Consider the following 9,413-nt stretch of genomic DNA (forward strand, 5'->3'; position numbering starts at 1 on the left):
TTGGTGTGTTCCTGACCATTCTCACATTCCCAAAACCAAATCTGTCCCTTCCTGATTCCAAGTCTTTGGATCCACAGTGAATACCCGATGACCAGAGAGGTCAAGGGAGCTGCCCATGATAACTATCAGCATTTGTTTCTCAACCTGTGTAATGACTCCTGACCTGGAATAGTTACATTTGGCTTTGAGAAAGCATTCAATCAATTTGGAGTTGGTGGGATATAACATCTAAAGATCCACTCACTGATTTTGACCATTAATGAGAGTTCATTCTACTGCCTGGGGTAGTGTGCCCAGGTCCTTGGGACTCGATTTCTGATACTGAACTCCACAGCTGTCTGGTCTTATTGCCTTCCGAAAAGGAAAGATGTTGTTAAACTAAAGAGGGTACAGAAAAGATTTACGAGGAATTTGCCGGGACTGGGGGTTTTGAGCTATAGGGAGAGGCTGGATAGGCTGGGGCTTTTTTCCTTGGAGCATCAGAAGCTAAGGAGTGACCTCATAGAGGTTTATAAAATCATGAGGGGCATGGATAGAGTGAATAGCCAAGGTCTTTTTCCCAGGGTTGGGGAGTTCAAAACTAGAGGGTTTAAGGTGAGAAGGGAAAGATTTAAGAAGAATCTGAGGGGTGACTTTTTCAAGCAGAGGTTGGTGCATGTATGGAACAACCTTCCAGAGGAAGTGGCCAAAGGGTTTAGAGGGATATGGGCCAAATGCTGGCCAAGGAAACTAGGACAGATTGGGATGTCTGGCAGGCATAGATGAGTTGGACCGAAGGGTCTGTTTCCATGCTGAGAGACTCTATGACTGTTATGACCTTTGAGCCTTGCTGTGGATAGAACAACATTGTAAAATCTTGAAGCCCATTTATCATTGTTGAGTGTTTCCATGGTCAGATTGTAAATTGACTGGCACTACTTGCTCTAGCAACAGTGAGTTTTAAGTCATTTATGGAATGTGGGCTCGACCAGCATTTATTGCCTGTTCCCAGATGCCATCGAGAAGTTAGTGGTGAGCTGCTGTCTTAAACTGCTGCAGTCCATGTGGTGTAGGTAGACCCACAGCACCGTTAGGGAGGGAGTTCCAGGATTTTGACCCAGTGACAGTGAAGGAAGAGTATTATATTCCCAACTCAGGATGGTGAGTGGCTTAGGCGGGAAATTGCATGTAGTGGTGTTCAGTGAATGCGATGTTATTGGCTGGGCCGGTATTTATTGCCCATTCCTAGTTGCTCTGGAGAAGGTGATGGTGATCTACCTACTTCTGGCTGAAGATTGCTGCGACTGCTTCAGTCTTATCTTTTGCACTGATGTGTTGGGATATTCCATCATGAGGATGTGTGGAGCCTCCTCCTCTAGTGAGCTGTTTAATTGTCCACCGCCATTCATGACTGGATGCTGCAGGACTGCACAGCTTAGATCTGATCCGTTGGTTTTGGAATCACTTAGCTCTGTCTATCACTTGCTGCTTATGCTGTTTGGTATACAAGTAGTCCTCTTTTGTAGCTTCACCAGGTTGGCAGCTCATTTTTGGGAATAGCTGTATGCGACAAATGACAACACCTTCTGGTCACCAACCATTTTAAATCCTCCTCCCACTCCATGGGTGACATGTCCATCCTGGGCCGCCTCCAGTGTCACAATGACGCCACCCTCAAACTGGAGGAGCAGCACCTCATATTCCACCTTGGGAGCCTACAGCCCAATGGCCTAAACATGGAATTCACCAGTTTTAACATCTATCCAACCCCGGCCTCAACCCATGACCAACCCTCCCTCTCATCCCCACCTCCTTGACCTGACACAACCTGTCCATCTTCTCTCCCACCTATCTGTCCCTTCCATCCCACTGACCAATCCCCACCACTTCCTGCACTCACCTATCAGCATCCCACCCACCTTCCCCAGCCTCACCCCTCCCCCTCTCTTTTTATTTCTGAGCTCCCTTCCCCCACCCCATTTCTGAAGAAGGGTCCTGACCTGAAATGTCAGCTTTCCTGCTCCTCTGATGCTGCCTGGCCTGCTGTGTTCCTCCAGCTCCACACTGTGTTATCTCTGACTCCAGCATTGGCAGTTCTTATTATCTCAGTGATTGAGAACCCCACTGCGAAGCCTCATTTTTGGATATGCCTAGTCTTGCTCCTGGCATGCCTGCCTCCACCCCTAATGAAACCAGGGTTGATCTTTTGGCTTGATGATAATGGTAGGGATAGCCAGGCTCCACCGTTACTCTGAACATACTTGAAGTTCAATCTCCTTCTCATTTGGACTGTGCAGTGGTTATTCTTACTGATACCATTGTGGATGAATGATTTGAAATGGATGGATTGATGGTTCCCTCACCACCTACTGCAGGCTTAGTCTGATTGCTATGTCCTTGGGGACTCTGCCAGCTCGGTCAGTAATGGTGTTACTGAGCCATTCTTGGTAATGGACATTGAAGTCCTCTGCTCAAAGTACACTCTGTGTCACCTTCTGTGTTCTCTCCACATGGTGATCAATAAGGAGTAGCACTGATTCCTCAACCGAGAGGGGGAGCAATACATGATAATTAGAAGGAGGATTCCTTGCCCATGTTTGACCTTATGTCATGAGACTTCATAAGATCCAGAGTCAATGTCGAGTCAATGTAACTCCCTCCCACTCTATAACATTACGCCGTTATCTCGGTTGCATCTATCCCGCTGCTGGGACTGGATGTATCTGCAAATGGTGATGATAATGTCTGGGATGTTAGCTCTTCTGATGGGAAGATCATCATTGCAACAGCATAGACAGGAGTTATATGGTGGGACCAGGCTGAAATCCCAAGGCATCTGCCTCCAAGGGAATAGCCTTCGTACCTTCCTGCTACCCATGTCCTTCGTGACGGCCAGGTTCACAGGGGTTGGGCTGCTGTTAATGAGTCTCACTGAGTTGCTGCAGTGCATCTTGTAGATGGTACCCACTGCAGTCTTACTGCATTGGTGGTGAAGGGAGTGAATGTTGAAGCTGATTCCAACCAAGTGGGCTGCTTTGGCTTAAATGCTTTTAAGTTTCTTGAGTATCGGAGCTGCACTCATCTGGGCAAATGGCGAGTATTCCATCACGCTCCTGACTAATGCCTTGTAGATGGTGGACAGAATTTTGGGAGATAGGAGGGTGAGTTACTTGCTGAGGAATTCCTAGCCTCGACTTGATCTTGTAGATACGGTATTCATATGGCTGGTCCAGTCCTGTTCTGGTCAATAGTAGCTCCTGGGATGAGGATGATGAATGTTAATGCCCATAATTCTCCTGGTCTGAGCTAATCATATGGTCTGGATAAGCACCTAGCTGAGGTCCATCACATATTTGGTTTATTGTCATGTACTCAGGTAGAGGGCTACATAAGTACTACAAAAAGCATATGAAGTTGCCATTTCCAGCACCATCTTAGGTACAACGATACCTAGGTATAAAATCCTAGGTATAAATTAGAAAAATGAAGAAATAAAGTTATAAGATCAGCATTATGGTTCTTCTAAAGCTCAGTATAAAGATACCTAGGTACAAAACCTTAGGTATAAATTAGAGAAATAAATAAAGGGAAAAGTTCAGCATTACAGGAAGTCCACTCTGGGCTTCCTCAAGGCTGGGAGTCTATCAAATCCACTTACATTGGGATTGAAGTAAGTAGCAAAGAGATAAGGGAGCTAATAAGGGGCTTTCTTTGGGATTGAAGTGCATGGGAAATGGAGAATTGGCAGTTGGATTTTTTAAAGTCCAACAAAGGGCCTCAAGGAAAGTAGAAAATTAAAATCATCTCATGACAATCTCTGTCTTCACTCTGGTACATTCGTCATGATGGAGGGAGATTCCAGCAAAAGGCACATGGCCAAGTTTCCTTGATATCTCTTGATTAGTCACATAAAGCCAAAAAAACAGAGTTGGGGCAGGGAATGTGTTCTGGGAGCAGGGAGGCTTGAAATGTCCCATGCCTCTCTATTTACAATCTTACGATACTGTGGAGAACCCATTGTGTCTGGATCACAGAAACCCTTGGATAGAGAGCATAAAGACCCAATATTGAGATCCGATTCCTCTTTCCTGTATTCTAGTCTCTGAAGCAATAAGAGGAACATGTCCTCCCCTTTATCAACAGAGATTCCCCCAAACTTCATCCCTTGTCTTAACTGTAGCATAAAGGATTGAGTCAGAATGTACAATATGCTAAAGTGACACAGTATACATCATCGCAGGAAATGATGCAATGTCACATGATCTTGTTGCCTGTAATGCAGAGTTGTGGCAAGATGAAGCCATTGTAAGATGTTCCTGAAATAAAGTTAATGCCTTTCTCGCCACAGCAGACTTAAACTAGGGTTAGTAGCACCTTGCCAGCAAGACTGTTCTAATACCTTTTCCCATCCTCCTCTCCCCTCGCATGCCCTTTGCTATTAAATCAGAGCCTGCTTGCCAACCGCTGTCAGTCAACTGGAATCTGAGATCAAAGTGTGGGAGACTGAGGAAGCTATTTCGCTGACACACACACACACACACACATACAAGCATACGCATGTGTGTGGGCCTATACTCTCTCTCTCTCCCTCTCTCTCTCACACACACACACGTACAAGCATACGCATGTGTGTGGGCCTATACTCTCTCTCTCTCCCTCTCTCTCTCACACACACACACACACACAGGCTCTATAAATACTGACACACTTGTGCAAACACATACACACAAGTATATATATCTTCACTTACTTCCACATTGGTGGAATAGTTAAAAGGGATCATCAAAATGACAAAATAAACTAGCCAAATAAAAATTAAGATAAATTATTTTAGCAGAGCTCAATGTAAACATTATTTGAAGCTGAGAAGAGTGGAATGATTTTATCAATATGTTTTATTCAGTTAAATGGACTAATTTTCTTTTACAAATACGTGAGATGTAGTTTAACAGTGACAATTTACACTTGCTTCATGTTGCTGATCATTTTGAGAAACTTGGTAAGTTACCAGCGTTGGAATTAATCAACTCAACCCCTTTTTTCTTCAAAGCTTCTGCACCCTGATCGATAGCTGAAAGAACAAAAGCAGACCAAAAGTAAAGTAAACCAGTCTGACACAGACAGAATGTTGTCCATGGCACAACGCTGTACAGCTCTATTACCCCTGCAAGCTCAACTTTCATTGACATAATAGGAAGCAGGATAGGCATCAGCAAGACCTTCTGATTCAGGAACTGGGTTCAGTTTACTTCCAGGCCTCGGTGCAACTATTTGGGATTTTTTTCACCTCCAAATGCTTCTTGCCCATTGCAGTGCGGCCTTGGGGATATTGAAAAATGGGAAACGACAGTAGCTAGGCGTTCGTGGGCGGACGGCAGTCCTCAGGAGCTGGGAGAAGCTGTTCGAGAAATGTTTTAGTATTTTCTGCTCGCTGACAGTAATTAGGCCATGGTGATTCTGCTGGCAGATCTTGAAAAAGGGAAGCTTGCTTCGCTCGGGATCTTTAAACTCTTCAATTAATCTCATACCTGACCACTTTTTCCAGGTAAACACCAAACAGCTTTTTATAGAGTCCCTACAGTGCAGAAAGAGGCCACTCAGCCTATTGAGTATGTACCAATCCTCCAAAGTAGATCCCACCCAGACTCAGTACCCCCACCCACCAACCCCCAAACCCAGTAATCCCACATGGGGTTTTAACCATGATTAACCCACCTAACCTGCACATCCCTGGACACTATGGGCAAGTTAGCCTGGGTAATCCACCTACCCTACACATCTTTCGACTATGGGAGGAGACCAGAGCACCTGGAGGAAACCCACATAGACACGGGAGAATGTGGAAACTCCACACAGACAGTCACCCAAGGGTGGAATCAAACCCAGGTACCTGGCACTGTGAAGCAGCAGTGCTAACCACTGTGCCATCCTGCAACCCATGCGATTGTCCCCAGGGGATTCAGGACCTCTGTTGTCAGGCTCAAATGGGCTTCAGAAGCTCGCACTAAGGAGACAAGTCACTCCCTTGGGATTTTCCATCAGTTGGCCAAATGGGGGCATCATTGCAGGTCACATGATTGGGACAGAGCAAAGGTAAGATGGAGGCATCCTCTCTCCAACTGAAACTTAAAATAGAGAGGCACCAAGCCACCAGTCGACCAGGTTGGGTTTTGGAGGAGGTGAGAGACAGAATGTGCTGGTCTGCAGGAGCCCAATGGGGAGGAGAGGATCTCTAAGCCTGCTTTGATGACCAGACACCTCTTTCAATCACCAGAAAATTCCAGTCGGCTTCCAACAACAGGCATGAGTTGACATTGCATTTGTTGAATCAGTTACCTGCTCTTTGTCAAGGTTTTGAGCGATTGCAGGGGTAACACTGCTGTTCCCACCCCCGCCGCAAGGAAATTAACTCAGGGGTGGTAAGAAGCCAGGGAACTGGCACGCTGATGGGGCACAGAATTTCATGCCCATCCCTTTTTGGGAGCTAAACATTCTCCCCCTGGCATTTAATGACACAGAGTTGGATGGTGCAAACTAGTTTAGGTGGAGGAGGGTGAAAAATTAAATGGGAAAGCCGTAATATTGTCGAGGAAAGACAGAAGTATGAGAGGAAATATATGGGTTTAACATCTTTGAAAGGCTATAAATTGCCCAGCTTAGATGAAATATATCCCAGGCAACTAAGACAGATATGTTATAATAGATGGGGAGGCAATGGCCCAGTGGTATTTTCGCTGGACTGTTAATTAGAGACCCAGATAACATTCTGGGGACCTAGGTTTGAATGCTACCACAGCAGATGTTGGAATTTGAATTTAATAAATATCTAAATTAAGAGTCCAATGATGACCGTGAATCTATTGTTGATTGTTGGAAAAACTCACCTGGTTCACTAATGTCCTTTAGGGAAGGAAACTGCCATCCTTACCTGGTCTGGCCTACATGTGACTCCAGACCTACAGCAATGTGGTTGACTCTTAACTGCCCTCTGGGCAATTAGGGATGGGCAATAAATGCTGTCTAGCCAGCAACGCTCTCATCCCGTGAATGAATAAAGAGAAAAAAAACAATTTTTTTTAGCACCTGGAATCCTAGCTTAAGAATTCTAGACATTGTTATCTAGATGGCGCTGGTGAGAACCTCATTGTGAGGCTACAACAGTTTTATACAGAGACTATTTATTGTAATAATAATTCTAAATTACATTGTATGAATGAATGCTACCATAAAATAAATAATGATCAAAGGTAGTCACTTCACATATATGGTTAGTGAATACTCTAAGAAAAGCAAATATTCAATGCTATATTCCTTAATACTGAGTGGTTGCTAGATAGTCAATCAAAGATAGTTACAATAGGACTATTCTGTTTTAAATTTATACTAAATGTTTAAGTTTAAGGAAAATATACATTCCCAATCCTTTCCCAATTTCTTTCAAGTATTTTTGAGAACCCAACTTTTTTTGAGCCCTACAGTGTCCCCTAAGTCTTGTAGCCTATCACTGCAGTTGTTTAATTGCTTCATCATCACTTAGCTTATTATGTCTGTCTTATTGATTCTTTGAGTTCAATTCATTTATCTGGATTTATCTTGCAGGCGCTTGGCTATTTTACGACAGTGACGCCCACACAATCCTGAAAACGACTACATTTTTCTGCATAGTGGTGTCTTTAAGCTTCTTGGCACCAACTCAGGTGTTGCATACAGTGCATTTTATTCCCAGTAATTCCTTTAACTGAATTAATATATTTTTTTCATTGATTTGGGTGTATCGGTCACTTCCTTCACAGCTATGGCAAGTTCACTTTGGGGATACTTTCCTTTGCTACCTGAGACTTAGAATGTAAGAGCAGGGAAATTATGCTAGGACTATGAAAAAAAAACAAGTTAGACCACCTGGTCATTGTTTTATTGGAAAGCTGTGATTGCATTTGAGATGGTATAGACCAAATTTACAAATCATTTTCCAAGAATTGGTGTTTTTTTTTGGAACAGAGAAGACTGAGAGAATAAAAACAGAAGTTGCTGGAAAAGCTCAGCAGGTCTGGCAGCATCTGTGAAGAGAGAATCAGGGTTAACGTTTCGGGTCCGGTGACCCATCCTCAGAACCAAGTTTTTGTTCCTGATTTACAGCATCCACAGTACTTTTGGTTTTTATTAAGACTGAGGGAATATTTAATTAAAGGCATAAATTTATATGGGGCCTGAATGGAATGGATATGAAGGATCTATTTTCTTCCGGAGATTAATAAACAGAATGTCAATTCTAATTGGCAGATGGAACAGAGGGGAGTTGGACAGAAAACTTTTCACCCAGAGGGTGAGAGGAGACTGAGAGGGTAGGTAAGGCAAAAATCCTCACTGAATTTGAAAAGTTTTTGGATTTGTGTTAAATCAACATAGTTACTGATCTTGTGGCACAGTTGCGAAAAGCCTGGGTTCAAATCCCACCTGTTCTAGAGGTGTGTAATAACATCTCTGAACAGGTTGATTGAAGAGAACCCTGCAGATCAAGAGATGGGGAATGGGATCAGGCTGGGTGGACACCAACTTTATTTTCTTCATTCAGGGTATGAGGGTTTCACTGGCTGGATCAGTATTGACCACCCATCCCCAATTGCACTTGAGAAGTTGATGGTGAGCTGCCTTCTATTGATGTGTCTACACCCACAATGCCCTGAGGGAAGGAATTCCAGGATTTCGACCCTGTGATGCTGAAAGAATGGAGATAAATTTCCAAGCCAGGATGGTGAGTGGCTTGGAGGGAACTTGTTTCCCTGTGCCTGCTGCACTTGTTCTTCCAGATGGAAATAGTCGTGGTCTTGGAAGGTACTGTCGAATGATCTTTGGTGAATGTCACCCTCTGCATTGTATGTTTTCTTGTTCTCTGTGGCCCTATGCCATGTAAGTAGTGGTCAGGACTGATGATGGATGTATTCCTTCATTTTCAACAAACCAAGTACCAGAGTGACGAAATTGGATTGGATATTCTGTACCTTTCTCGACAATCTGCTGCACATGCCCTCCGCTTTTCTGAGTTGCATCTTTTGCAGCTGTCCCTGCAGAGAAGAAGGTGATATTCATCAACAGCAGGGAAAGGGAGCAGTTTACCCCTCCAATATACCCCCACAACCACCCCTCCAAAATACCCCCACAGCCTCCCCTCCAATATACCCCCACACCCTCCCCTCCAGTACACCCCCACACCCTCCCCACCAATATACCCCCACAGCCTCCCCTCCAATAAACCCCCACAGCCTCCCCTCCAGTATACCCCCACAGCCTCCCCTCCAATATACCCCCACAGCCACCCCTCCAATATACCCCCACACCCTCCCCTCTAATAAACCTCCACACCCTCCCCTCCAATATACCCCCACAACTTCCCCTCCAGTACACCCCCACACCCTCCCCACCAATATACCCCCACA

The 9,413-nt window shown here is 44.5% G+C and overlaps 1 long non-coding RNA gene across 1 annotated transcript; it reads right to left on the reverse strand.

Moving 5' to 3' along the window:
* Positions 1-4,856: 4,856 nt before the first annotated feature.
* On the reverse strand, positions 4,857-9,043 carry LOC125486875. Its single transcript, XR_007265495.1, has 2 exons — positions 8,979-9,043; positions 4,857-5,050 (listed from the first exon to the last, which is right to left on the reverse strand). It is a non-coding gene; the product is annotated as an uncharacterized LOC125486875 (long non-coding RNA).
* Positions 9,044-9,413: the final 370 nt, after the last annotated feature.

The sequence above is a fragment of the Rhincodon typus genome, chromosome 34, assembly GCF_021869965.1.
Source record: "Rhincodon typus isolate 14 chromosome 34, sRhiTyp1.1, whole genome shotgun sequence".
Lineage (NCBI taxonomy): Eukaryota > Metazoa > Chordata > Chondrichthyes > Orectolobiformes > Rhincodontidae > Rhincodon > Rhincodon typus.